The sequence below is a fragment of the Camelina sativa genome, chromosome 18 (assembly GCF_030686135.1).
Source record: "Camelina sativa cultivar CO46 ecotype springtype chromosome 18, ASM3068613v1".
Classification (NCBI taxonomy): Eukaryota; Viridiplantae; Streptophyta; class Magnoliopsida; order Brassicales; family Brassicaceae; genus Camelina; species Camelina sativa.
The window spans coordinates 8,950,487-8,974,664 of NC_141897.1; the positions used below are offsets into that span (position 1 = coordinate 8,950,487).

The following is a 24,178-nucleotide window of genomic DNA, read 5'->3' on the forward strand; positions in this document are numbered from 1 at the left end:
TACGCAACAACCAAAAAAAAAAAAAAAAAAAAGAGGGAGGGATGCAACACGAGGACTTCCCGGGAGGTCACCCATCCTAGTACTACTCTCGCCCAAGCACGCTTAACTGCGGAGTTCTGATGGGATCCGGTGCATTAGTGCTGGTATGATCGCATCGGTTAGTATATATCATGCAATCGCATATATCGTTTTTTGAAAACTCAAGGGATCATTCAATGTGGGTCCCACTTGATATGTGGACCCGTTTATTCACCTTGGACGTGCTTCGAACCGCGAAAAACAAGAGATAACCATATCCGAACATAATTTTGTACTCGTAGCTAATTGTGTCGCGATCACAAAAAAACATCCGAAACACTTTTAAACGTCAAAATTCGGCCTCCTGAATGGTCCAATGGTACGAAGACCCATTGCCTTGCCGGAAACACTCTTGGGGCTTTCCGAAAAGGTATTATGGGTCGCGTGGTTCCTCACGATGTAAAAGTTACGACGTTATGTTTGTACTATATAGGCTTACGCAACAACCAAAAAAAAAAAAAAAAAAAAGAGGGAGGGATGCAACACGAGGACTTCCCGGGAGGTCACCCATCCTAGTACTACTCTCGCCCAAGCACGCTTAACTGCGGAGTTCTGATGGGATCCGGTGCATTAGTGCTGGTATGATCGCATCCGTTAGTATATATCATGCAATCGCATATATCGTTTTTTGAAAACTCAAGGGATCATTCAATGTGGGTCCCACTTGATATGTGGACCCGTTTATTCACCTTGGACGTGCTTCGAACCGCGAAAAACAAGAGATAACCATATCCGAACATAATTTTGTACTCGTAGCTAATTGTGTCGCGATCACAAAAAAACATCCGAAACACTTTTAAACGTCAAAATTCGGCCTCCAGAATGGTCCAATGGTACGAAGACCCATTGCCTTGCCGGAAACACTCTTGGGGCTTTCCGAAAAGGTATTATGGGTCGCGTGGTTCCTCACGATGTAAAAGTTACGACGTTATGTTTGTACTATATAGGCTTACGCAACAACCAAAAAAAAAAAAAAAAAAAAGAGGGAGGGATGCAACACGAGGACTTCCCGGGAGGTCACCCATCCTAGTACTACTCTCGCCCAAGCACGCTTAACTGCGGAGTTCTGATGGGATCCGGTGCATTAGTGCTGGTATGATCGCATCCGTTAGTATATATCATGCAATCGCATATATCGTTTTTTGAAAACTCAAGGGATCATTCAATGTGGGTCCCACTTGATATGTGGACCCGTTTATTCACCTTGGACGTGCTTCGAACCGCGAAAAACAAGAGATAACCATATCCGAACATAATTTTGTACTCGTAGCTAATTGTGTCGCGATCACAAAAAAACATCCGAAACACTTTTAAACGTCAAAATTCGGCCTCCAGAATGGTCCAATGGTACGAAGACCCATTGCCTTGCCGGAAACACTCTTGGGGCTTTCCGAAAAGGTATTATGGGTCGCGTGGTTCCTCACGATGTAAAAGTTACGACGTTATGTTTGTACTATATAGGCTTACGCAACAACCAAAAAAAAAAAAAAAAAAAAGAGGGAGGGATGCAACACGAGGACTTCCCGGGAGGTCACCCATCCTAGTACTACTCTCGCCCAAGCACGCTTAACTGCGGAGTTCTGATGGGATCCGGTGCATTAGTGCTGGTATGATCGCATCGGTTAGTATATATCATGCAATCGCATATATCGTTTTTTGAAAACTCAAGGGATCATTCAATGTGGGTCCCACTTGATATGTGGACCCGTTTATTCACCTTGGACGTGCTTCGAACCGCGAAAAACAAGAGATAACCATATCCGAACATAATTTTGTACTCGTAGCTAATTGTGTCGCGATCACAAAAAAACATCCGAAACACTTTTAAACGTCAAAATTCGGCCTCCTGAATGGTCCAATGGTACGAAGACCCATTGCCTTGCCGGAAACACTCTTGGGGCTTTCCGAAAAGGTATTATGGGTCGCGTGGTTCCTCACGATGTAAAAGTTACGACGTTATGTTTGTACTATATAGGCTTACGCAACAACCAAAAAAAAAAAAAAAAAAAAGAGGGAGGGATGCAACACGAGGACTTCCCGGGAGGTCACCCATCCTAGTACTACTCTCGCCCAAGCACGCTTAACTGCGGAGTTCTGATGGGATCCGGTGCATTAGTGCTGGTATGATCGCATCCGTTAGTATATATCATGCAATCGCATATATCGTTTTTTGAAAACTCAAGGGATCATTCAATGTGGGTCCCACTTGATATGTGGACCCGTTTATTCACCTTGGACGTGCTTCGAACCGCGAAAAACAAGAGATAACCATATCCGAACATAATTTTGTACTCGTAGCTAATTGTGTCGCGATCACAAAAAAACATCCGAAACACTTTTAAACGTCAAAATTCGGCCTCCAGAATGGTCCAATGGTACGAAGACCCATTGCCTTGCCGGAAACACTCTTGGGGCTTTCCGAAAAGGTATTATGGGTCGCGTGGTTCCTCACGATGTAAAAGTTACGACGTTATGTTTGTACTATATAGGCTTACGCAACAACCAAAAAAAAAAAAAAAAAAAAGAGGGAGGGATGCAACACGAGGACTTCCCGGGAGGTCACCCATCCTAGTACTACTCTCGCCCAAGCACGCTTAACTGCGGAGTTCTGATGGGATCCGGTGCATTAGTGCTGGTATGATCGCATCCGTTAGTATATATCATGCAATCGCATATATCGTTTTTTGAAAACTCAAGGGATCATTCAATGTGGGTCCCACTTGATATGTGGACCCGTTTATTCACCTTGGACGTGCTTCGAACCGCGAAAAACAAGAGATAACCATATCCGAACATAATTTTGTACTCGTAGCTAATTGTGTCGCGATCACAAAAAAACATCTGAAACACTTTTAAACGTCAAAATTCGGCCTCCTGAATGGTCCAATGGTACGAAGTCCCATTGCCTTGCCGGAAACACTCTTGGGGCTTTCCGAAAAGGTATTATGGGTCGCGTGGTTCCTCACGATGTAAAAGTTACGACGTTATGTTTGTACTATATAGGCTTACGCAACAACCAAAAAAAAAAAAAAAAAAAAGAGGGAGGGATGCAACACGAGGACTTCCCGGGAGGTCACCCATCCTAGTACTACTCTCGCCCAAGCACGCTTAACTGCGGAGTTCTGATGGGATCCGGTGCATTAGTGCTGTTATGATCGCATCCGTTAGTATATATCATGCAATCGCATATATCGTTTTTTGAAAACTCAAGGGATCATTCAATGTGGGTCCCACTTGATATGTGGACCCGTTTATTCACCTTGGACGTGCTTCGAACCGCGAAAAACAAGAGATAACCATATCCGAACATAATTTTGTACTCGTAGCTAATTGTGTCGCGATCACAAAAAAACATCAGAAACACTTTTAAACGTCAAAATTCGGCCTCCAGAATGGTCCAATGGTACGAAGACCCATTGCCTTGCCGGAAACACTCTTGGGGCTTTCCGAAATGGTATTATGGGTCGCGTGGTTCCTCACGATGTAAAAGTTACGACGTTATGTTTGTACTATATAGGCTTACGCAACAACCAAAAAAAAAAAAAAAAAAAAGAGGGAGGGATGCAACACGAGGACTTCCCGGGAGGTCACCCATCCTAGTACTACTCTCGCCCAAGCACGCTTAACTGCGGAGTTCTGATGGGATCCGGTGCATTAGTGCTGGTATGATCGCATCCGTTAGTATATATCATGCAATCGCATATATCGTTTTTTGAAAACTCAAGGGATCATTCAATGTGGGTCCCACTTGATATGTGGACCCGTTTATTCACCTTGGACGTGCTTCGAACCGCGAAAAACAAGAGATAACCATATCCGAACATAATTTTGTACTCGTAGCTAATTCTGTCGCGATCACAAAAAAACATCCGAAACACTTTTAAACGTCAAAAGTCGGCCTCCAGAATGGTCCAATGGTACGAAGACCCATTGCCTTGCCGGAAACACTCTTGGGGCTTTCCGAAAAGGTATTATGGGTCGCGTGGTTCCTCACGATGTAAAAGTTACGACGTTATGTTTGTACTATATAGGCTTACGCAACAACCAAAAAAAAAAAAAAAAAAAAGAGGGAGGGATGCAACACGAGGACTTCCCGGGAGGTCACCCATCCTAGTACTACTCTCGCCCAAGCACGCTTAACTGCGGAGTTCTGATGGGATCCGGTGCATTAGTGCTGGTATGATCGCATCCGTTAGTATATATCATGCAATCGCATATATCGTTTTTTGAAAACTCAAGGGATCATTCAATGTGGGTCCCACTTGATATGTGGACCCGTTTATTCACCTTGGACGTGCTTCGAACCGCGAAAAACAAGAGATAACCATATCCGAACATAATTTTGTACTCGTAGCTAATTGTGTCGCGATCACAAAAAAACATCAGAAACACTTTTAAACGTCAAAATTCGGCCTCCAGAATGGTCCAATGGTACGAAGACCCATTGCCTTGCCGGAAACACTCTTGGGGCTTTCCGAAATGGTATTATGGGTCGCGTGGTTCCTCACGATGTAAAAGTTACGACGTTATGTTTGTACTATATAGGCTTACGCAACAACCAAAAAAAAAAAAAAAAAAAAGAGGGAGGGATGCAACACGAGGACTTCCCGGGAGGTCACCCATCCTAGTACTACTCTCGCCCAAGCACGCTTAACTGCGGAGATCTGATGGGATCCGGTGCATTAGTGCTGGTATGATCGCATCCGTTAGTATATATCATGCAATCGCATATATCGTTTTTTGAAAACTCAAGGGATCATTCAATGTGGGTCCCACTTGATATGTGGACCCGTTTATTCACCTTGGACGTGCTTCGAACCGCGAAAAACAAGAGATAACCATATCCGAACATAATTTTGTACTCGTAGCTAATTCTGTCGCGATCACAAAAAAACATCCGAAACACTTTTAAACGTCAAAAGTCGGCCTCCAGAATGGTCCAATGGTACGAAGACCCATTGCCTTGCCGGAAACACTCTTGGGGCTTTCCGAAAAGGTATTATGGGTCGCGTGGTTCCTCACGATGTAAAAGTTACGACGTTATGTTTGTACTATATAGGCTTACGCAACAACCAAAAAAAAAAAAAAAAAAAAGAGGGAGGGATGCAACACGAGGACTTCCCGGGAGGTCACCCATCCTAGTACTGCTCTCGCCCAAGCACGCTTAACTGCGGAGTTCTGATGGGATCCGGTGCATTAGTGCTGGTATGATCGCATCCGTTAGTATATATCATGCAATCGCATATATCGTTTTTTGAAAACTCAAGGGATCATTCAATGTGGGTCCCACTTGATATGTGGACCCGTTTATTCACCTTGGACGTGCTTCGAACCGCGAAAAACAAGAGATAACCATATCCGAACATAATTTTGTACTCGTAGCTAATTGTGTCGCGATCACAAAAAAACATCAGAAACACTTTTAAACGTCAAAATTCGGCCTCCAGAATGGTCCAATGGTACGAAGACCCATTGCCTTGCCGGAAACACTCTTGGGGCTTTCCGAAAAGGTATTATGGGTCGCGTGGTTCCTCACGATGTAAAAGTTACGACGTTATGTTTGTACTATATAGGCTTACGCAACAACCAAAAAAAAAAAAAAAAAAAAGAGGGAGGGATGCAACACGAGGACTTCCCGGGAGGTCACCCATCCTAGTACTACTCTCGCCCAAGCACGCTTAACTGCGGAGTTCTGATGGGATCCGGTGCATTAGTGCTGGTATGATCGCATCCGTTAGTATATATCATGCAATCGCATATATCGTTTTTTGAAAACTCAAGGGATCATTCAATGTGGGTCCCACTTGATATGTGGACCCGTTTATTCACCTTGGACGTGCTTCGAACCGCGAAAAACAAGAGATAACCATATCCGAACATAATTTTGTACTCGTAGCTAATTCTGTCGCGATCACAAAAAAACATCCGAAACACTTTTAAACGTCAAAAGTCGGCCTCCAGAATGGTCCAATGGTACGAAGACCCATTGCCTTGCCGGAAACACTCTTGGGGCTTTCCGAAAAGGTATTATGGGTCGCGTGGTTCCTCACGATGTAAAAGTTACGACGTTATGTTTGTACTATATAGGCTTACGCAACAACCAAAAAAAAAAAAAAAAAAAAGAGGGAGGGATGCAACACGAGGACTTCCCGGGAGGTCACCCATCCTAGTACTACTCTCGCCCAAGCACGCTTAACTGCGGAGTTCTGATGGGATCCGGTGCATTAGTGCTGGTATGATCGCATCCGTTAGTATATATCATGCAATCGCATATATCGTTTTTTGAAAACTCAAGGGATCATTCAATGTGGGTCCCACTTGATATGTGGACCCGTTTATTCACCTTGGACGTGCTTCGAACCGCGAAAAACAAGAGATAACCATATCCGAACATAATTTTGTACTCGTAGCTAATTGTGTCGCGATCACAAAAAAACATCAGAAACACTTTTAAACGTCAAAATTCGGCCTCCAGAATGGTCCAATGGTACGAAGACCCATTGCCTTGCCGGAAACACTCTTGGGGCTTTCCGAAATGGTATTATGGGTCGCGTGGTTCCTCACGATGTAAAAGTTACGACGTTATGTTTGTACTATATAGGCTTACGCAACAACCAAAAAAAAAAAAAAAAAAAAGAGGGAGGGATGCAACACGAGGACTTCCCGGGAGGTCACCCATCCTAGTACTACTCTCGCCCAAGCACGCTTAACTGCGGAGATCTGATGGGATCCGGTGCATTAGTGCTGGTATGATCGCATCCGTTAGTATATATCATGCAATCGCATATATCGTTTTTTGAAAACTCAAGGGATCATTCAATGTGGGTCCCACTTGATATGTGGACCCGTTTATTCACCTTGGACGTGCTTCGAACCGCGAAAAACAAGAGATAACCATATCCGAACATAATTTTGTACTCGTAGCTAATTCTGTCGCGATCACAAAAAAACATCCGAAACACTTTTAAACGTCAAAAGTCGGCCTCCAGAATGGTCCAATGGTACGAAGACCCATTGCCTTGCCGGAAACACTCTTGGGGCTTTCCGAAAAGGTATTATGGGTCGCGTGGTTCCTCACGATGTAAAAGTTACGACGTTATGTTTGTACTATATAGGCTTACGCAACAACCAAAAAAAAAAAAAAAAAAAAGAGGGAGGGATGCAACACGAGGACTTCCCGGGAGGTCACCCATCCTAGTACTGCTCTCGCCCAAGCACGCTTAACTGCGGAGTTCTGATGGGATCCGGTGCATTAGTGCTGGTATGATCGCATCCGTTAGTATATATCATGCAATCGCATATATCGTTTTTTGAAAACTCAAGGGATCATTCAATGTGGGTCCCACTTGATATGTGGACCCGTTTATTCACCTTGGACGTGCTTCGAACCGCGAAAAACAAGAGATAACCATATCCGAACATAATTTTGTACTCGTAGCTAATTGTGTCGCGATCACAAAAAAACATCAGAAACACTTTTAAACGTCAAAATTCGGCCTCCAGAATGGTCCAATGGTACGAAGACCCATTGCCTTGCCGGAAACACTCTTGGGGCTTTCCGAAAAGGTATTATGGGTCGCGTGGTTCCTCACGATGTAAAAGTTACGACGTTATGTTTGTACTATATAGGCTTACGCAACAACCAAAAAAAAAAAAAAAAAAAAGAGGGAGGGATGCAACACGAGGACTTCCCGGGAGGTCACCCATCCTAGTACTACTCTCGCCCAAGCACGCTTAACTGCGGAGTTCTGATGGGATCCGGTGCATTAGTGCTGGTATGATCGCATCCGTTAGTATATATCATGCAATCGCATATATCGTTTTTTGAAAACTCAAGGGATCATTCAATGTGGGTCCCACTTGATATGTGGACCCGTTTATTCACCTTGGACGTGCTTCGAACCGCGAAAAACAAGAGATAACCATATCCGAACATAATTTTGTACTCGTAGCTAATTCTGTCGCGATCACAAAAAAACATCCGAAACACTTTTAAACGTCAAAAGTCGGCCTCCAGAATGGTCCAATGGTACGAAGACCCATTGCCTTGCCGGAAACACTCTTGGGGCTTTCCGAAAAGGTATTATGGGTCGCGTGGTTCCTCACGATGTAAAAGTTACGACGTTATGTTTGTACTATATAGGCTTACGCAACAACCAAAAAAAAAAAAAAAAAAAAGAGGGAGGGATGCAACACGAGGACTTCCCGGGAGGTCACCCATCCTAGTACTACTCTCGCCCAAGCACGCTTAACTGCGGAGTTCTGATGGGATCCGGTGCATTAGTGCTGGTATGATCGCATCCGTTAGTATATATCATGCAATCGCATATATCGTTTTTTGAAAACTCAAGGGATCATTCAATGTGGGTCCCACTTGATATGTGGACCCGTTTATTCACCTTGGACGTGCTTCGAACCGCGAAAAACAAGAGATAACCATATCCGAACATAATTTTGTACTCGTAGCTAATTGTGTCGCGATCACAAAAAAACATCAGAAACACTTTTAAACGTCAAAATTCGGCCTCCAGAATGGTCCAATGGTACGAAGACCCATTGCCTTGCCGGAAACACTCTTGGGGCTTTCCGAAAAGGTATTATGGGTCGCGTGGTTCCTCACGATGTAAAAGTTACGACGTTATGTTTGTACTATATAGGCTTACGCAACAACCAAAAAAAAAAAAAAAAAAAAGAGGGAGGGATGCAACACGAGGACTTCCCGGGAGGTCACCCATCCTAGTACTACTCTCGCCCAAGCACGCTTAACTGCGGAGTTCTGATGGGATCCGGTGCATTAGTGCTGGTATGATCGCATCCGTTAGTATATATCATGCAATCGCATATATCGTTTTTTGAAAACTCAAGGGATCATTCAATGTGGGTCCCACTTGATATGTGGACCCGTTTATTCACCTTGGACGTGCTTCGAACCGCGAAAAACAAGAGATAACCATATCCGAACATAATTTTGTACTCGTAGCTAATTCTGTCGCGATCACAAAAAAACATCCGAAACACTTTTAAACGTCAAAAGTCGGCCTCCAGAATGGTCCAATGGTACGAAGACCCATTGCCTTGCCGGAAACACTCTTGGGGCTTTCCGAAAAGGTATTATGGGTCGCGTGGTTCCTCACGATGTAAAAGTTACGACGTTATGTTTGTACTATATAGGCTTACACAACAACCAAAAAAAAAAAAAAAAAAAAGAGGGAGGGATGCAACACGAGGACTTCCCGGGAGGTCACCCATCCTAGTACTACTCTCGCCCAAGCACGCTTAACTGCGGAGTTCTGATGGGATCCGGTGCATTAGTGCTGGTATGATCGCATCCGTTAGTATATATCATGCAATCGCATATATCGTTTTTTGAAAACTCAAGGGATCATTCAATGTGGGTCCCACTTGATATGTGGACCCGTTTATTCACCTTGGACGTGCTTCGAACCGCGAAAAACAAGAGATAACCATATCCGAACATAATTTTGTACTCGTAGCTAATTGTGTCGCGATCACAAAAAAACATCAGAAACACTTTTAAACGTCAAAATTCGGCCTCCAGAATGGTCCAATGGTACGAAGACCCATTGCCTTGCCGGAAACACTCTTGGGGCTTTCCGAAATGGTATTATGGGTCGCGTGGTTCCTCACGATGTAAAAGTTACGACGTTATGTTTGTACTATATAGGCTTACGCAACAACCAAAAAAAAAAAAAAAAAAAAGAGGGAGGGATGCAACACGAGGACTTCCCGGGAGGTCACCCATCCTAGTACTACTCTCGCCCAAGCACGCTTAACTGCGGAGTTCTGATGGGATCCGGTGCATTAGTGCTGGTATGATCGCATCCGTTAGTATATATCATGCAATCGCATATATCGTTTTTTGAAAACTCAAGGGATCATTCAATGTGGGTCCCACTTGATATGTGGACCCGTTTATTCACCTTGGACGTGCTTCGAACCGCGAAAAACAAGAGATAACCATATCCGAACATAATTTTGTACTCGTAGCTAATTGTGTCGCGATCACAAAAAAACATCCGAAACACTTTTAAACGTCAAAATTCGGCCTCCAGAATGGTCCAATGGTACGAAGACCCATTGCCTTGCCGGAAACACTCTTGGGGCTTTCCGAAAAGGTATTATGGGTCGCGTGGTTCCTCACGATGTAAAAGTTACGACGTTATGTTTGTACTATATAGGCTTACGCAACAACCAAAAAAAAAAAAAAAAAAAAGAGGGAGGGATGCAACACGAGGACTTCCCGGCAGGTCACCCATCCTAGTACTACTCTCGCCCAAGCACGCTTAACTGCGGAGTTCTGATGGGATCCGGTGCATTAGTGCTGGTATGATCGCATCCGTTAGTATATATCATGCAATCGCATATATCGTTTTTTGAAAACTCAAGGGATCATTCAATGTGGGTCCCACTTGATATGTGGACCCGTTTAATCACCTTGGACGTGCTTCGAAACCGCGAAAAACAAGAGATAACCATATCCGAACATAATTTTGTACTCGTAGCTAATTGTGTCGCGATCACAAAAAAACATCCGAAACACTTTTAAACGTCAAAATTCGGCCTCCAGAATGGTCCAATGGTACGAAGACCCATTGCCTTGCCGGAAACACTCTTGGGGCTTTCCGAAAAGGTATTATGGGTCGCGTGGTTCCTCACGATGTAAAAGTTACGACGTTATGTTTGTACTATATAGGCTTACGCAACAACCAAAAAAAAAAAAAAAAAAAAGAGGGAGGGATGCAACACGAGGACTTCCCGGGAGGTCACCCATCCTAGTACTACTCTCGCTCAAGCACGCTTAACTGCGGAGTTCTGATGGGATCCGGTGCATTAGTGCTGGTATGATCGCATCCGTTAGTATATATCATGCAATCGCATATATCGTTTTTTGAAAACTCAAGGGATCATTCAATGTGGGTCCCACTTGATATGTGGACCCGTTTAATCACCTTGGACGTGCTTCGAAACCGCGAAAAACAAGAGATAACCATATCCGAACATAATTTTGTACTCGTAGCTAATTGTGTCGCGATCACAAAAAAACATCCGAAACACTTTTAAACGTCAAAATTCGGCCTCCAGAATGGTCCAATGGTACGAAGACCCATTGCCTTGCCGGAAACACTCTTGGGGCTTTCCGAAAAGGTATTATGGGTCGCGTGGTTCCTCACGATGTAAAAGTTACGACGTTATGTTTGTACTATATAGGCTTACGCAACAACCAAAAAAAAAAAAAAAAAAAAGAGGGAGGGATGCAACACGAGGACTTCCCGGGAGGTCACCCATCCTAGTACTACTCTCGCTCAAGCACGCTTAACTGCGGAGTTCTGATGGGATCCGGTGCATTAGTGCTGGTATGATCGCATCCGTTAGTATATATCATGCAATCGCATATATCGTTTTTTGAAAACTCAAGGGATCATTCAATGTGGGTCCCACTTGATATGTGGACCCGTTTATTCACCTTGGACGTGCTTCGAACCGCGAAAAACAAGAGATAACCATATCCGAACATAATTTTGTACTCGTAGCTAATTGTGTCGCGATCACAAAAAAACATCAGAAACACTTTTAAACGTCAAAATTCGGCCTCCAGAATGGTCCAATGGTACGAAGACCCATTGCCTTGCCGGAAACACTCTTGGGGCTTTCCGAAAAGGTATTATGGGTCGCGTGGTTCCTCACGATGTAAAAGTTACGACGTTATGTTTGTACTATATAGGCTTACGCAACAACCAAAAAAAAAAAAAAAAAAAAGAGGGAGGGATGCAACACGAGGACTTCCCGGCAGGTCACCCATCCTAGTACTACTCTCGCCCAAGCACGCTTAACTGCGGAGTTCTGATGGGATCCGGTGCATTAGTGCTGTTATGATCGCATCCGTTAGTATATATCATGCAATCGCATATATCGTTTTTTGAAAACTCAAGGGATCATTCAATGTGGGTCCCACTTGATATGTGGACCCGTTTATTCACCTTGGACGTGCTTCGAACCGCGAAAAACAAGAGATAACCATATCCGAACATAATTTTGTACTCGTAGCTAATTGTGTCGCGATCACAAAAAAACATCAGAAACACTTTTAAACGTCAAAATTCGGCCTCCAGAATGGTCCAATGGTACGAAGACCCATTGCCTTGCCGGAAACACTCTTGGGGCTTTCCGAAATGGTATTATGGGTCGCGTGGTTCCTCACGATGTAAAAGTTACGACGTTATGTTTGTACTATATAGGCTTACGCAACAACCAAAAAAAAAAAAAAAAAAAAGAGGGAGGGATGCAACACGAGGACTTCCCGGGAGGTCACCCATCCTAGTACTACTCTCGCCCAAGCACGCTTAACTGCGGAGTTCTGATGGGATCCGGTGCATTAGTGCTGGTATGATCGCATCCGTTAGTATATATCATGCAATCGCATATATCGTTTTTTGAAAACTCAAGGGATCATTCAATGTGGGTCCCACTTGATATGTGGACCCGTTTATTCACCTTGGACGTGCTTCGAACCGCGAAAAACAAGAGATAACCATATCCGAACATAATTTTGTACTCGTAGCTAATTCTGTCGCGATCACAAAAAAACATCCGAAACACTTTTAAACGTCAAAAGTCGGCCTCCAGAATGGTCCAATGGTACGAAGACCCATTGCCTTGCCGGAAACACTCTTGGGGCTTTCCGAAAAGGTATTATGGGTCGCGTGGTTCCTCACGATGTAAAAGTTACGACGTTATGTTTGTACTATATAGGCTTACGCAACAACCAAAAAAAAAAAAAAAAAAAAGAGGGAGGGATGCAACACGAGGACTTCCCGGGAGGTCACCCATCCTAGTACTACTCTCGCCCAAGCACGCTTAACTGCGGAGTTCTGATGGGATCCGGTGCATTAGTGCTGGTATGATCGCATCCGTTAGTATATATCATGCAATCGCATATATCGTTTTTTGAAAACTCAAGGGATCATTCAATGTGGGTCCCACTTGATATGTGGACCCGTTTATTCACCTTGGACGTGCTTCGAACCGCGAAAAACAAGAGATAACCATATCCGAACATAATTTTGTACTCGTAGCTAATTGTGTCGCGATCACAAAAAAACATCAGAAACACTTTTAAACGTCAAAATTCGGCCTCCAGAATGGTCCAATGGTACGAAGACCCATTGCCTTGCCGGAAACACTCTTGGGGCTTTCCGAAAAGGTATTATGGGTCGCGTGGTTCCTCACGATGTAAAAGTTACGACGTTATGTTTGTACTATATAGGCTTACGCAACAACCAAAAAAAAAAAAAAAAAAAAGAGGGAGGGATGCAACACGAGGACTTCCCGGGAGGTCACCCATCCTAGTACTACTCTCGCCCAAGCACGCTTAACTGCGGAGTTCTGATGGGATCCGGTGCATTAGTGCTGGTATGATCGCATCCGTTAGTATATATCATGCAATCGCATATATCGTTTTTTGAAAACTCAAGGGATCATTCAATGTGGGTCCCACTTGATATGTGGACCCGTTTATTCACCTTGGACGTGCTTCGAACCGCGAAAAACAAGAGATAACCATATCCGAACATAATTTTGTACTCGTAGCTAATTCTGTCGCGATCACAAAAAAACATCCGAAACACTTTTAAACGTCAAAAGTCGGCCTCCAGAATGGTCCAATGGTACGAAGACCCATTGCCTTGCCGGAAACACTCTTGGGGCTTTCCGAAATGGTATTATGGGTCGCGTGGTTCCTCACGATGTAAAAGTTACGACGTTATGTTTGTACTATATAGGCTTACGCAACAACCAAAAAAAAAAAAAAAAAAAAGAGGGAGGGATGCAACACGAGGACTTCCCGGGAGGTCACCCATCCTAGTACTACTCTCGCCCAAGCACGCTTAACTGCGGAGTTCTGATGGGATCCGGTGCATTAGTGCTGGTATGATCGCATCCGTTAGTATATATCATGCAATCGCATATATCGTTTTTTGAAAACTCAAGGGATCATTCAATGTGGGTCCCACTTGATATGTGGACCGGTTTATTCACCTTGGACGTGCTTCGAACCGCGAAAAACAAGAGATAACCATATCCGAACATAATTTTGTACTCGTAGCTAATTGTGTCGCGATCACAAAAAAACATCAGAAACACTTTTAAACGTCAAAATTCGGCCTCCAGAATGGTCCAATGGTACGAAGACCCATTGCCTTGCCGGAAACACTCTTGGGGCTTTCCGAAAAGGTATTATGGGTCGCGTGGTTCCTCACGATGTAAAAGTTACGACGTTATGTTTGTACTATATAGGCTTACGCAACAACCAAAAAAAAAAAAAAAAAAAAGAGGGAGGGATGCAACACGAGGACTTCCCGGCAGGTCACCCATCCTAGTACTACTCTCGCCCAAGCACGCTTAACTGCGGAGTTCTGATGGGATCCGGTGCATTAGTGCTGGTATGATCGCATCCGTTAGTATATATCATGCAATCGCATATATCGTTTTTTGAAAACTCAAGGGATCATTCAATGTGGGTCCCACTTGATATGTGGACCCGTTTATTCACCTTGGACGTGCTTCGAAACCGCGAAAAACAAGAGATAACCATATCCGAACATAATTTTGTACTCGTAGCTAATTGTGTCGCGATCACAAAAAAACATCCGAAACACTTTTAAACGTCAAAATTCGGCCTCCAGAATGGTCCAATGGTACGAAGACCCATTGCCTTGCCGGAAACACTCTTGGGGCTTTCCGAAAAGGTATTATGGGTCGCGTGGTTCCTCACGATGTAAAAGTTACGACGTTATGTTTGTACTATATAGGCTTACGCAACAACCAAAAAAAAAAAAAAAAAAAAGAGGGAGGGATGCAACACGAGGACTTCCCGGGAGGTCACCCATCCTAGTACTACTCTCGCTCAAGCACGCTTAACTGCGGAGTTCTGATGGGATCCGGTGCATTAGTGCTGGTATGATCGCATCCGTTAGTATATATCATGCAATCGCATATATCGTTTTTTGAAAACTCAAGGGATCATTCAATGTGGGTCCCACTTGATATGTGGACCCGTTTAATCACCTTGGACGTGCTTCGAAACCGCGAAAAACAAGAGATAACCATATCCGAACATAATTTTGTACTCGTAGCTAATTGTGTCGCGATCACAAAAAAACATCCGAAACACTTTTAAACGTCAAAATTCGGCCTCCAGAATGGTCCAATGGTACGAAGACCCATTGCCTTGCCGGAAACACTCTTGGGGCTTTCCGAAAAGGTATTATGGGTCGCGTGGTTCCTCACGATGTAAAAGTTACGACGTTATGTTTGTACTATATAGGCTTACGCAACAACCAAAAAAAAAAAAAAAAAAAAGAGGGAGGGATGCAACACGAGGACTTCCCGGGAGGTCACCCATCCTAGTACTACTCTCGCTCAAGCACGCTTAACTGCGGAGTTCTGATGGGATCCGGTGCATTAGTGCTGGTATGATCGCATCCGTTAGTATATATCATGCAATCGCATATATCGTTTTTTGAAAACTCAAGGGATCATTCAATGTGGGTCCCACTTGATATGTGGACCCGTTTATTCACCTTGGACGTGCTTCGAACCGCGAAAAACAAGAGATAACCATATCCGAACATAATTTTGTACTCGTAGCTAATTGTGTCGCGATCACAAAAAAACATCAGAAACACTTTTAAACGTCAAAATTCGGCCTCCAGAATGGTCCAATGGTACGAAGACCCATTGCCTTGCCGGAAACACTCTTGGGGCTTTCCGAAAAGGTATTATGGGTCGCGTGGTTCCTCACGATGTAAAAGTTACGACGTTATGTTTGTACTATATAGGCTTACGCAACAACCAAAAAAAAAAAAAAAAAAAAGAGGGAGGGATGCAACACGAGGACTTCCCGGCAGGTCACCCATCCTAGTACTACTCTCGCCCAAGCACGCTTAACTGCGGAGTTCTGATGGGATCCGGTGCATTAGTGCTGGTATGATCGCATCCGTTAGTATATATCATGCAATCGCATATATCGTTTTTTGAAAACTCAAGGGATCATTCAATGTGGGTCCCACTTGATATGTGGACCGGTTTATTCACCTTGGACGTGCTTCGAACCGCGAAAAACAAGAGATAACCATATCCGAACATAATTTTGTACTCGTAGCTAATTGTGTCGCGATCACAAAAAAACATCCGAAACACTTTTAAACGTCAAAATTCGGCCTCCAGAATGGTCCAATGGTACGAAGACCCATTGCCTTGCCGGAAACACTCTTGGGGCTTTCCGAAAAGGTATTATGGGTCGCGTGGTTCCTCACGATGTAAAAGTTACGACGTTATGTTTGTACTATATAGGCTTACGCAACAACCAAAAAAAAAAAAAAAAAAAAGAGGGAGGGATGCAACACGAGGACTTCCCGGCAGGTCACCCATCCTAGTACTACTCTCGCCCAAGCACGCTTAACTGCGGAGTTCTGATGGGATCCGGTGCATTAGTGCTGGTATGATCGCATCCGTTAGTATATATCATGCAATCGCATATATCGTTTTTTGAAAACTCAAGGGATCATTCAATGTGGGTCCCACTTGATATGTGGACCCGTTTATTCACCTTGGACGTGCTTCGAACCGCGAAAAACAAGAGATAACCATATCCGAACATAATTTTGTACTCGTAGCTAATTGTGTCGCGATCACAAAAAAACATCAGAAACACTTTTAAACGTCAAAATTCGGCCTCCAGAATGGTCCAATGGTACGAAGACCCATTGCCTTGCCGGAAACACTCTTGGGGCTTTCCGAAAAGGTATTATGGGTCGCGTGGTTCCTCACGATGTAAAAGTTACGACGTTATGTTTGTACTATATAGGCTTACGCAACAACCAAAAAAAAAAAAAAAAAAAAGAGGGAGGGATGCAACACGAGGACTTCCCGGCAGGTCACCCATCCTAGTACTACTCTCGCCCAAGCACGCTTAACTGCGGAGTTCTGATGGGATCCGGTGCATTAGTGCTGGTATGATCGCATCCGTTAGTATATATCATGCAATCGCATATATCGTTTTTTGAAAACTCAAGGGATCATTCAATGTGGGTCCCACTTGATATGTGGACCGGTTTATTCACCTTGGACGTGCTTCGAACCGCGAAAAACAAGAGATAACCATATCCGAACATAATTTTGTACTCGTAGCTAATTGTGTCGCGATCACAAAAAAACATCCGAAACACTTTTAAACGTCAAAATTCGGCCTCCAGAATGGTCCAATGGTACGAAGACCCATTGCCTTGCCGGAAACACTCTTGGGGCTTTCCGAAAAGGTATTATGGGTCGCGTGGTTCCTCACGATGTAAAAGTTACGACGTTATGTTTGTACTATATAGGCTTACGCAACAACCAAAAAAAAAAAAAAAAAAAAGAGGGAGGGATGCAACACGAGGACTTCCCGGCAGGTCACCCATCCTAGTACTACTCTCGCCCAAGCACGCTTAACTGCGGAGTTCTGATGGGATCCGGTGCATTAGTGCTGGTATGATCGCATCCGTTAGTATATATCATGCAATCGCATATATCGTTTTTTGAAAACTCAAGGGATCATTCAATGTGGGTCCCACTTGATATGTGGACCGGTTTATTCACCTTGGACGTGCTTCGAACCGCGAAAAACAAGAGATAACCATATCCGAACATAATTTTGTACTCGTAGCTAATTGTGTCGCGATCACAAAAAAACATCCGAAACACTTTTAAACGTCAAAATTCGGCCTCCAGAATGGTCCAATGGTACGAAGACCCATTGCCTTGCCGGAAACACTCTTGGGGCTTTCCGAAAAGGTATTATGGGTCGCGTGGTTCCTCACGATGTAAAAGTTACGACGTTATGTTTGTACTATATAGGCTTACGCAACAACCAAAAAAAAAAAAAAAAAAAAGAGGGAGGGATGCAACACGAGGACTTCCCGGCAGGTCACCCATCCTAGTACTACTCTCGCCCAAGCACGCTTAACTGCGGAGTTCTGATGGGATCCGGTGCATTAGTGCTGGTATGATCGCATCCGTTAGTATATATCATGCAATCGCATATATCGTTTTTTGAAAACTCAAGGGATCATTCAATGTGGGTCCCACTTGATATGTGGACCGGTTTATTCACCTTGGACGTGCTTCGAACCGCGAAAAACAAGAGATAACCATATCCGAACATAATTTTGTACTCGTAGCTAATTGTGTCGCGATCACAAAAAAACATCCGAAACACTTTTAAACGTCAAAATTCGGCCTCCAGAATGGTCCAATGGTACGAAGACCCATTGCCTTGCCGGAAACACTCTTGGGGCTTTCCGAAAAGGTATTATGGGTCGCGTGGTTCCTCACGATGTAAAAGTTACGACGTTATGTTTGTACTATATAGGCTTACGCAACAACCAAAAAAAAAAAAAAAAAAAAGAGGGAGGGATGCAACACGAGGACTTCCCGGCAGGTCACCCATCCTAGTACTACTCTCGCCCAAGCACGCTTAACTGCGGAGTTCTGATGGGATCCGGTGCATTAGTGCTGGTATGATCGCATCCGTTAGTATATATCATGCAATCGCATATATCGTTTTTTGAAAACTCAAGGGATCATTCAATGTGGGTCCCACTTGATATGTGGACCGGTTTATTCACCTTGGACGTGCTTCGAACCGCGAAAAACAAGAGATAACCATATCCGAACATAATTTTGTACTCGTAGCTAATTGTGTCGCGATCACAAAAAAACATCCGAAACACTTTTAAACGTCAAAATTCGGCCTCCAGAATGGTCCAATGGTACGAAGACCCATTGCCTTGCCGGAAACACTCTTGGGGCTTTCCGAAAAGGTATTATGGGTCGCGTGGTTCCTCACGATGTAAAAGTTACGACGTTATGTTTGTACTATATAGGCTTACGCAACAACCAAAAAAAAAAAAAAAAAAAAGAGGGAGGGATGCAACACGAGGACTTCCCGGCAGGTCACCCATCCTAGTACTACTCTCGCCCAAGCACGCTTAACTGCGGAGTTCTGATGGGATCCGGTGCATTAGTGCTGGTATGATCGCATCCGTTAGTATATATCATGCAATCGCATATATCGTTTTTTGAAAACTCAAGGGATCATTCAATGTGGGTCCCACTTGATATGTGGACCGGTTTATTCACCTTGGACGTGCTTCGAACCGCGAAAAACAAGAGATAACCATATCCGAACATAATTTTGTACTCGTAGCTAATTGTGTCGCGATCACAAAAAAACATCCGAAACACTTTTAAACGTCAAAATTCGGCCTCCAGAATGGTCCAATGGTACGAAGACCCATTGCCTTGCCGGAAACACTCTTGGGGCTTTCCGAAAAGGTATTATGGGTCGCGTGGTTCCTCACGATGTAAAAGTTACGACGTTATGTTTGTACTATATAGGCTTACGCAACAACCAAAAAAAAAAAAAAAAAAAAGAGGGAGGGATGCAACACGAGGACTTCCCGGGAGGTCACCCATCCTAGTACTACTCTCGCTCAAGCACGCTTAACTGCGGAGTTCTGATGGGATCCGGTGCATTAGTGCTGGTAAGATCGCATCCGTTAGTATATATCATGCAATCGCATATATCGTTTTTTGAAAACTCAAGGGATCATTCAATGTGGGTCCCACTTGATATGTGGACCCGTTTAATCACCTTGGACGTGCTTCGAAACCGCGAAAAACAAGAGATAACCATATCCGAACATAATTTTGTACTCGTAGCTAATTGTGTCGCGATCACAAAAAAACATCCGAAACACTTTTAAACGTCAAAATTCGGCCTCCAGAATGGTCCAATGGTACGAAGACCCATTGCCTTGCCGGAAACACTCTTGGGGCTTTCCGAAAAGGTATTATGGGTCGCGTGGTTCCTCACGATGTAAAAGTTACGACGTTATGTTTGTACTATATAGGCTTACGCAACAACCAAAAAAAAAAAAAAAAAAAAGAGGGAGGGATGCAACACGAGGACTTCCCGGGAGGTCACCCATCCTAGTACTACTCTCGCTCAAGCACGCTTAACTGCGGAGTTCTGATGGGATCCGGTGCATTAGTGCTGGTATGATCGCATCCGTTAGTATATATCATGCAATCGCATATATCGTTTTTTGAAAACTCAAGGGATCATTCAATGTGGGTCCCACTTGATATGTGGACCCGTTTATTCACCTTGGACGTGCTTCGAACCGCGAAAAACAAGAGATAACCATATCCGAACATAATTTTGTACTCGTAGCTAATTGTGTCGCGATCACAAAAAAACATCAGAAACACTTTTAAACGTCAAAATTCGGCCTCCAGAATGGTCCAATGGTACGAAGACCCATTGCCTTGCCGGAAACACTCTTGGGGCTTTCCGAAAAGGTATTATGGGTCGCGTGGTTCCTCACGATGTAAAAGTTACGACGTTATGTTTGTACTATATAGGCTTACGCAACAACCAAAAAAAAAAAAAAAAAAAAGAGGGAGGGATGCAACACGAGGACTTCCCGGCAGGTCACCCATCCTAGTACTACTCTCGCCCAAGCACGCTTAACTGCGGAGTTCTGATGGGATCCGGTGCATTAGTGCTGGTATGATCGCATCCGTTAGTATATATCATGCAATCGCATATATCGTTTTTTGAAAACTCAAGGGATCATTCAATGTGGGTCCCACTTGATATGTGGACCGGTTTATTCACCTTGGACGTGCTTCGAACCGCGAAAAACAAGAGATAACCATATCCGAACATAATTTTGTACTCGTAGCTAATTGTGTCGCGATCACAAAAAAACATCCGAAACACTTTTAAACGTCAAAATTCGGCCTCCAGAATGGTCCAATGGTACGAAGACCCATTGCCTTGCCGGAAACACTCTTGGGGCTTTCCGAAAAGGTATTATGGGTCGCGTGGTTCCTCACGATGTAAAAGTTACGACGTTATGTTTGTACTATATAGGCTTACGCAACAACCAAAAAAAAAAAAAAAAAAAAGAGGGAGGGATGCAACACGAGGACTTCCCGGGAGGTCACCCATCCTAGTACTACTCTCGCTCAAGCACGCTTAACTGCGGAGTTCTGATGGGATCCGGTGCATTAGTGCTGGTATGATCGCATCCGTTAGTATATATCATGCAATCGCATATATCGTTTTTTGAAAACTCAAGGGATCATTCAATGTGGGTCCCACTTGATATGTGGACCCGTTTAATCACCTTGGACGTGCTTCGAAACCGCGAAAAACAAGAGATAACCATATCCGAACATAATTTTGTACTCGTAGCTAATTGTGTCGCGATCACAAAAAAACATCCGAAACACTTTTAAACGTCAAAATTCGGCCTCCAGAATGGTCCAATGGTACGAAGACCCATTGCCTTGCCGGAAACACTCTTGGGGCTTTCCGAAAAGGTATTATGGGTCGCGTGGTTCCTCACGATGTAAAAGTTACGACGTTATGTTTGTACTATATAGGCTTACGCAACAACCAAAAAAAAAAAAAAAAAAAAGAGGGAGGGATGCAACACGAGGACTTCCCGGGAGGTCACCCATCCTAGTACTACTCTCGCTCAAGCACGCTTAACTGCGGAGTTCTGATGGGATCCGGTGCATTAGTGCTGGTATGATCGCATCCGTTAGTATATATCATGCAATCGCATATATCGTTTTTTGAAAACTCAAGGGATCATTCAATGTGGGTCCCACTTGATATGTGGACCCGTTTATTCACCTTGGACGTGCTTCGAACCGCGAAAAACAAGAGATAACCATATCCGAACATAATTTTGTACTCGTAGCTAATTGTGTCGCGATCACAAAAAAACATCAGAAACACTTTTAAACGTCAAAATTCGGCCTCCAGAATGGTCCAATGGTACGAAGACCCATTGCCTTGCCGGAAACACTCTTGGGGCTTTCCGAAAAGGTATTATGGGTCGCGTGGTTCCTCACGATGTAAAAGTTACGACGTTATGTTTGTACTATATAGGCTTACGCAACAACCAAAAAAAAAAAAAAAAAAAAGAGGGAGGGATGCAACACGAGGACTTCCCGGCAGGTCACCCATCCTAGTACTACTCTCGCCCAAGCACGCTTAACTGCGGAGTTCTGATGGGATCCGGTGCATTAGTGCTGGTATGATCGCATCCGTTAGTATATATCATGCAATCGCATATATCGTTTTTTGAAAACTCAAGGGATCATTCAATGTGGGTCCCACTTGATATGTGGACCGGTTTATTCACCTTGGACGTGCTTCGAACCGCGAAAAACAAGAGATAACCATATCCGAACATAATTTTGTACTCGTAGCTAATTGTGTCGCGATCACAAAAAAACATCCGAAACACTTTTAAACGTCAAAATTCGGCCTCCAGAATGGTCCAATGGTACGAAGACCCATTGCCTTGCCGGAAACACTCTTGGGGCTTTCCGAAAAGGTATTATGGGTCGCGTGGTTCCTCACGATGTAAAAGTTACGACGTTATGTTTGTACTATATAGGCTTACGCAACAACCAAAAAAAAAAAAAAAAAAAAGAGGGAGGGATGCAACACGAGGACTTCCCGGCAGGTCACCCATCCTAGTACTACTCTCGCCCAAGCACGCTTAACTGCGGAGTTCTGATGGGATCCGGTGCATTAGTGCTGGTATGATCGCATCCGTTAGTATATATCATGCAATCGCATATATCGTTTTTTGAAAACTCAAGGGATCATTCAATGTGGGTCCCACTTGATATGTGGACCCGTTTATTCACCTTGGACGTGCTTCGAACCGCGAAAAACAAGAGATAACCATATCCGAACATAATTTTGTACTCGTAGCTAATTGTGTCGCGATCACAAAAAAACATCAGAAACACTTTTAAACGTCAAAATTCGGCCTCCAGAATGGTCCAATGGTACGAAGACCCATTGCCTTGCCGGAAACACTCTTGGGGCTTTCCGAAAAGGTATTATGGGTCGCGTGGTTCCTCACGATGTAAAAGTTACGACGTTATGTTTGTACTATATAGGCTTACGCAACAACCAAAAAAAAAAAAAAAAAAAAGAGGGAGGGATGCAACACGAGGACTTCCCGGCAGGTCACCCATCCTAGTACTACTCTCGCCCAAGCACGCTTAACTGCGGAGTTCTGATGGGATCCGGTGCATTAGTGCTGGTATGATCGCATCCGTTAGTATATATCATGCAATCGCATATATCGTTTTTTGAAAACTCAAGGGATCATTCAATGTGGGTCCCACTTGATATGTGGACCGGTTTATTCACCTTGGACGTGCTTCGAACCGCGAAAAACAAGAGATAACCATATCCGAACATAATTTTGTACTCGTAGCTAATTGTGTCGCGATCACAAAAAAACATCCGAAACACTTTTAAACGTCAAAATTCGGCCTCCAGAATGGTCCAATGGTACGAAGACCCATTGCCTTGCCGGAAACACTCTTGGGGCTTTCCGAAAAGGTATTATGGGTCGCGTGGTTCCTCACGATGTAAAAGTTACGACGTTATGTTTGTACTATATAGGCTTACGCAACAACCAAAAAAAAAAAAAAAAAAAAGAGGGAGGGATGCAACACGAGGACTTCCCGGCAGGTCACCCATCCTAGTACTACTCTCGCCCAAGCACGCTTAACTGCGGAGTTCTGATGGGATCCGGTGCATTAGTGCTGGTATGATCGCATCCGTTAGTATATATCATGCAATCGCATATATCGTTTTTTGAAAACTCAAGGGATCATTCAATGTGGGTCCCACTTGATATGTGGACCGGTTTATTCACCTTGGACGTGCTTCGAACCGCGAAAAACAAGAGATAACCATATCCGAACATAATTTTGTACTCGTAGCTAATTGTGTCGCGATCACAAAAAAACATCCGAAACACTTTTAAACGTCAAAATTCGGCCTCCAGAATGGTCCAATGGTACGAAGACCCATTGCCTTGCCGGAAACACTCTTGGGGCTTTCCGAAAAGGTATTATGGGTCGCGTGGTTCCTCACGATGTAAAAGTTACGACGTTATGTTTGTACTATATAGGCTTACGCAACAACCAA

The 24,178-nt window shown here is 43.9% G+C and overlaps 47 non-coding genes across 47 annotated transcripts; all 47 read right to left on the reverse strand.

Moving 5' to 3' along the window:
• Positions 1-38: 38 nt before the first annotated feature.
• LOC147921877 (5S ribosomal RNA) lies at positions 39-157 on the reverse strand. Its single transcript, XR_015590140.1, has one exon. It is a non-coding gene; the product is annotated as a 5S ribosomal RNA (ribosomal RNA).
• A 395-nt stretch (positions 158-552) lies between these two features.
• On the reverse strand, positions 553-671 carry LOC147921878 (5S ribosomal RNA). The gene has a single exon (XR_015589928.1). It is a non-coding gene; the product is annotated as a 5S ribosomal RNA (ribosomal RNA).
• A 395-nt stretch (positions 672-1,066) lies between these two features.
• Positions 1,067-1,185, reverse strand: LOC147921879 (5S ribosomal RNA). The gene has a single exon (XR_015589941.1). It is a non-coding gene; the product is annotated as a 5S ribosomal RNA (ribosomal RNA).
• A 395-nt stretch (positions 1,186-1,580) lies between these two features.
• Positions 1,581-1,699, reverse strand: LOC147921880 (5S ribosomal RNA). Its single transcript, XR_015590141.1, has one exon. It is a non-coding gene; the product is annotated as a 5S ribosomal RNA (ribosomal RNA).
• A 395-nt stretch (positions 1,700-2,094) lies between these two features.
• Positions 2,095-2,213, reverse strand: LOC147921881 (5S ribosomal RNA). The gene has a single exon (XR_015589947.1). It is a non-coding gene; the product is annotated as a 5S ribosomal RNA (ribosomal RNA).
• A 395-nt stretch (positions 2,214-2,608) lies between these two features.
• On the reverse strand, positions 2,609-2,727 carry LOC147921882 (5S ribosomal RNA). Its single transcript, XR_015589957.1, has one exon. It is a non-coding gene; the product is annotated as a 5S ribosomal RNA (ribosomal RNA).
• Positions 2,728-3,122: 395 nt separating this feature from the next.
• Positions 3,123-3,241, reverse strand: LOC147921883 (5S ribosomal RNA). The gene has a single exon (XR_015590190.1). It is a non-coding gene; the product is annotated as a 5S ribosomal RNA (ribosomal RNA).
• Positions 3,242-3,636: 395 nt separating this feature from the next.
• On the reverse strand, positions 3,637-3,755 carry LOC147921884 (5S ribosomal RNA). The gene has a single exon (XR_015589966.1). It is a non-coding gene; the product is annotated as a 5S ribosomal RNA (ribosomal RNA).
• A 395-nt stretch (positions 3,756-4,150) lies between these two features.
• On the reverse strand, positions 4,151-4,269 carry LOC147921885 (5S ribosomal RNA). The gene has a single exon (XR_015589967.1). It is a non-coding gene; the product is annotated as a 5S ribosomal RNA (ribosomal RNA).
• Positions 4,270-4,664: 395 nt separating this feature from the next.
• LOC147921886 (5S ribosomal RNA) lies at positions 4,665-4,783 on the reverse strand. The gene has a single exon (XR_015590019.1). It is a non-coding gene; the product is annotated as a 5S ribosomal RNA (ribosomal RNA).
• Positions 4,784-5,178: 395 nt separating this feature from the next.
• Positions 5,179-5,297, reverse strand: LOC147921887 (5S ribosomal RNA). Its single transcript, XR_015590025.1, has one exon. It is a non-coding gene; the product is annotated as a 5S ribosomal RNA (ribosomal RNA).
• Positions 5,298-5,692: 395 nt separating this feature from the next.
• LOC147921888 (5S ribosomal RNA) lies at positions 5,693-5,811 on the reverse strand. Its single transcript, XR_015589968.1, has one exon. It is a non-coding gene; the product is annotated as a 5S ribosomal RNA (ribosomal RNA).
• A 395-nt stretch (positions 5,812-6,206) lies between these two features.
• LOC147921889 (5S ribosomal RNA) lies at positions 6,207-6,325 on the reverse strand. Its single transcript, XR_015589969.1, has one exon. It is a non-coding gene; the product is annotated as a 5S ribosomal RNA (ribosomal RNA).
• Positions 6,326-6,720: 395 nt separating this feature from the next.
• On the reverse strand, positions 6,721-6,839 carry LOC147921890 (5S ribosomal RNA). Its single transcript, XR_015590021.1, has one exon. It is a non-coding gene; the product is annotated as a 5S ribosomal RNA (ribosomal RNA).
• A 395-nt stretch (positions 6,840-7,234) lies between these two features.
• LOC147921891 (5S ribosomal RNA) lies at positions 7,235-7,353 on the reverse strand. The gene has a single exon (XR_015590026.1). It is a non-coding gene; the product is annotated as a 5S ribosomal RNA (ribosomal RNA).
• Positions 7,354-7,748: 395 nt separating this feature from the next.
• Positions 7,749-7,867, reverse strand: LOC147921892 (5S ribosomal RNA). Its single transcript, XR_015589970.1, has one exon. It is a non-coding gene; the product is annotated as a 5S ribosomal RNA (ribosomal RNA).
• A 395-nt stretch (positions 7,868-8,262) lies between these two features.
• LOC147921893 (5S ribosomal RNA) lies at positions 8,263-8,381 on the reverse strand. Its single transcript, XR_015589971.1, has one exon. It is a non-coding gene; the product is annotated as a 5S ribosomal RNA (ribosomal RNA).
• A 395-nt stretch (positions 8,382-8,776) lies between these two features.
• On the reverse strand, positions 8,777-8,895 carry LOC147921894 (5S ribosomal RNA). Its single transcript, XR_015589973.1, has one exon. It is a non-coding gene; the product is annotated as a 5S ribosomal RNA (ribosomal RNA).
• A 395-nt stretch (positions 8,896-9,290) lies between these two features.
• On the reverse strand, positions 9,291-9,409 carry LOC147921895 (5S ribosomal RNA). Its single transcript, XR_015589974.1, has one exon. It is a non-coding gene; the product is annotated as a 5S ribosomal RNA (ribosomal RNA).
• Positions 9,410-9,804: 395 nt separating this feature from the next.
• Positions 9,805-9,923, reverse strand: LOC147921896 (5S ribosomal RNA). The gene has a single exon (XR_015589976.1). It is a non-coding gene; the product is annotated as a 5S ribosomal RNA (ribosomal RNA).
• Positions 9,924-10,318: 395 nt separating this feature from the next.
• Positions 10,319-10,437, reverse strand: LOC147921897 (5S ribosomal RNA). Its single transcript, XR_015590029.1, has one exon. It is a non-coding gene; the product is annotated as a 5S ribosomal RNA (ribosomal RNA).
• A 396-nt stretch (positions 10,438-10,833) lies between these two features.
• On the reverse strand, positions 10,834-10,952 carry LOC147921898 (5S ribosomal RNA). The gene has a single exon (XR_015590156.1). It is a non-coding gene; the product is annotated as a 5S ribosomal RNA (ribosomal RNA).
• A 396-nt stretch (positions 10,953-11,348) lies between these two features.
• LOC147921899 (5S ribosomal RNA) lies at positions 11,349-11,467 on the reverse strand. Its single transcript, XR_015590157.1, has one exon. It is a non-coding gene; the product is annotated as a 5S ribosomal RNA (ribosomal RNA).
• Positions 11,468-11,862: 395 nt separating this feature from the next.
• LOC147921900 (5S ribosomal RNA) lies at positions 11,863-11,981 on the reverse strand. Its single transcript, XR_015590254.1, has one exon. It is a non-coding gene; the product is annotated as a 5S ribosomal RNA (ribosomal RNA).
• Positions 11,982-12,376: 395 nt separating this feature from the next.
• Positions 12,377-12,495, reverse strand: LOC147921901 (5S ribosomal RNA). The gene has a single exon (XR_015589977.1). It is a non-coding gene; the product is annotated as a 5S ribosomal RNA (ribosomal RNA).
• A 395-nt stretch (positions 12,496-12,890) lies between these two features.
• LOC147921902 (5S ribosomal RNA) lies at positions 12,891-13,009 on the reverse strand. Its single transcript, XR_015589978.1, has one exon. It is a non-coding gene; the product is annotated as a 5S ribosomal RNA (ribosomal RNA).
• A 395-nt stretch (positions 13,010-13,404) lies between these two features.
• On the reverse strand, positions 13,405-13,523 carry LOC147921903 (5S ribosomal RNA). Its single transcript, XR_015589979.1, has one exon. It is a non-coding gene; the product is annotated as a 5S ribosomal RNA (ribosomal RNA).
• A 395-nt stretch (positions 13,524-13,918) lies between these two features.
• LOC147921904 (5S ribosomal RNA) lies at positions 13,919-14,037 on the reverse strand. Its single transcript, XR_015589980.1, has one exon. It is a non-coding gene; the product is annotated as a 5S ribosomal RNA (ribosomal RNA).
• Positions 14,038-14,432: 395 nt separating this feature from the next.
• LOC147921905 (5S ribosomal RNA) lies at positions 14,433-14,551 on the reverse strand. The gene has a single exon (XR_015590030.1). It is a non-coding gene; the product is annotated as a 5S ribosomal RNA (ribosomal RNA).
• Positions 14,552-14,947: 396 nt separating this feature from the next.
• On the reverse strand, positions 14,948-15,066 carry LOC147921906 (5S ribosomal RNA). Its single transcript, XR_015590158.1, has one exon. It is a non-coding gene; the product is annotated as a 5S ribosomal RNA (ribosomal RNA).
• A 396-nt stretch (positions 15,067-15,462) lies between these two features.
• LOC147921907 (5S ribosomal RNA) lies at positions 15,463-15,581 on the reverse strand. The gene has a single exon (XR_015590159.1). It is a non-coding gene; the product is annotated as a 5S ribosomal RNA (ribosomal RNA).
• A 395-nt stretch (positions 15,582-15,976) lies between these two features.
• Positions 15,977-16,095, reverse strand: LOC147921908 (5S ribosomal RNA). Its single transcript, XR_015590032.1, has one exon. It is a non-coding gene; the product is annotated as a 5S ribosomal RNA (ribosomal RNA).
• A 395-nt stretch (positions 16,096-16,490) lies between these two features.
• On the reverse strand, positions 16,491-16,609 carry LOC147921909 (5S ribosomal RNA). The gene has a single exon (XR_015590033.1). It is a non-coding gene; the product is annotated as a 5S ribosomal RNA (ribosomal RNA).
• Positions 16,610-17,004: 395 nt separating this feature from the next.
• LOC147921910 (5S ribosomal RNA) lies at positions 17,005-17,123 on the reverse strand. The gene has a single exon (XR_015590034.1). It is a non-coding gene; the product is annotated as a 5S ribosomal RNA (ribosomal RNA).
• Positions 17,124-17,518: 395 nt separating this feature from the next.
• Positions 17,519-17,637, reverse strand: LOC147921911 (5S ribosomal RNA). The gene has a single exon (XR_015590035.1). It is a non-coding gene; the product is annotated as a 5S ribosomal RNA (ribosomal RNA).
• Positions 17,638-18,032: 395 nt separating this feature from the next.
• Positions 18,033-18,151, reverse strand: LOC147921912 (5S ribosomal RNA). The gene has a single exon (XR_015590036.1). It is a non-coding gene; the product is annotated as a 5S ribosomal RNA (ribosomal RNA).
• Positions 18,152-18,546: 395 nt separating this feature from the next.
• LOC147921913 (5S ribosomal RNA) lies at positions 18,547-18,665 on the reverse strand. The gene has a single exon (XR_015590037.1). It is a non-coding gene; the product is annotated as a 5S ribosomal RNA (ribosomal RNA).
• Positions 18,666-19,060: 395 nt separating this feature from the next.
• Positions 19,061-19,179, reverse strand: LOC147921914 (5S ribosomal RNA). Its single transcript, XR_015590038.1, has one exon. It is a non-coding gene; the product is annotated as a 5S ribosomal RNA (ribosomal RNA).
• A 395-nt stretch (positions 19,180-19,574) lies between these two features.
• On the reverse strand, positions 19,575-19,693 carry LOC147921915 (5S ribosomal RNA). The gene has a single exon (XR_015590256.1). It is a non-coding gene; the product is annotated as a 5S ribosomal RNA (ribosomal RNA).
• Positions 19,694-20,089: 396 nt separating this feature from the next.
• LOC147921916 (5S ribosomal RNA) lies at positions 20,090-20,208 on the reverse strand. The gene has a single exon (XR_015590160.1). It is a non-coding gene; the product is annotated as a 5S ribosomal RNA (ribosomal RNA).
• Positions 20,209-20,603: 395 nt separating this feature from the next.
• On the reverse strand, positions 20,604-20,722 carry LOC147921917 (5S ribosomal RNA). The gene has a single exon (XR_015590039.1). It is a non-coding gene; the product is annotated as a 5S ribosomal RNA (ribosomal RNA).
• Positions 20,723-21,117: 395 nt separating this feature from the next.
• LOC147921918 (5S ribosomal RNA) lies at positions 21,118-21,236 on the reverse strand. The gene has a single exon (XR_015590161.1). It is a non-coding gene; the product is annotated as a 5S ribosomal RNA (ribosomal RNA).
• Positions 21,237-21,632: 396 nt separating this feature from the next.
• Positions 21,633-21,751, reverse strand: LOC147921919 (5S ribosomal RNA). Its single transcript, XR_015590162.1, has one exon. It is a non-coding gene; the product is annotated as a 5S ribosomal RNA (ribosomal RNA).
• Positions 21,752-22,146: 395 nt separating this feature from the next.
• On the reverse strand, positions 22,147-22,265 carry LOC147921920 (5S ribosomal RNA). Its single transcript, XR_015590040.1, has one exon. It is a non-coding gene; the product is annotated as a 5S ribosomal RNA (ribosomal RNA).
• Positions 22,266-22,660: 395 nt separating this feature from the next.
• On the reverse strand, positions 22,661-22,779 carry LOC147921921 (5S ribosomal RNA). Its single transcript, XR_015590041.1, has one exon. It is a non-coding gene; the product is annotated as a 5S ribosomal RNA (ribosomal RNA).
• A 395-nt stretch (positions 22,780-23,174) lies between these two features.
• Positions 23,175-23,293, reverse strand: LOC147921922 (5S ribosomal RNA). Its single transcript, XR_015590043.1, has one exon. It is a non-coding gene; the product is annotated as a 5S ribosomal RNA (ribosomal RNA).
• A 395-nt stretch (positions 23,294-23,688) lies between these two features.
• On the reverse strand, positions 23,689-23,807 carry LOC147921923 (5S ribosomal RNA). Its single transcript, XR_015590044.1, has one exon. It is a non-coding gene; the product is annotated as a 5S ribosomal RNA (ribosomal RNA).
• Between the last annotated feature and the right edge of the window lie 371 nt (positions 23,808-24,178).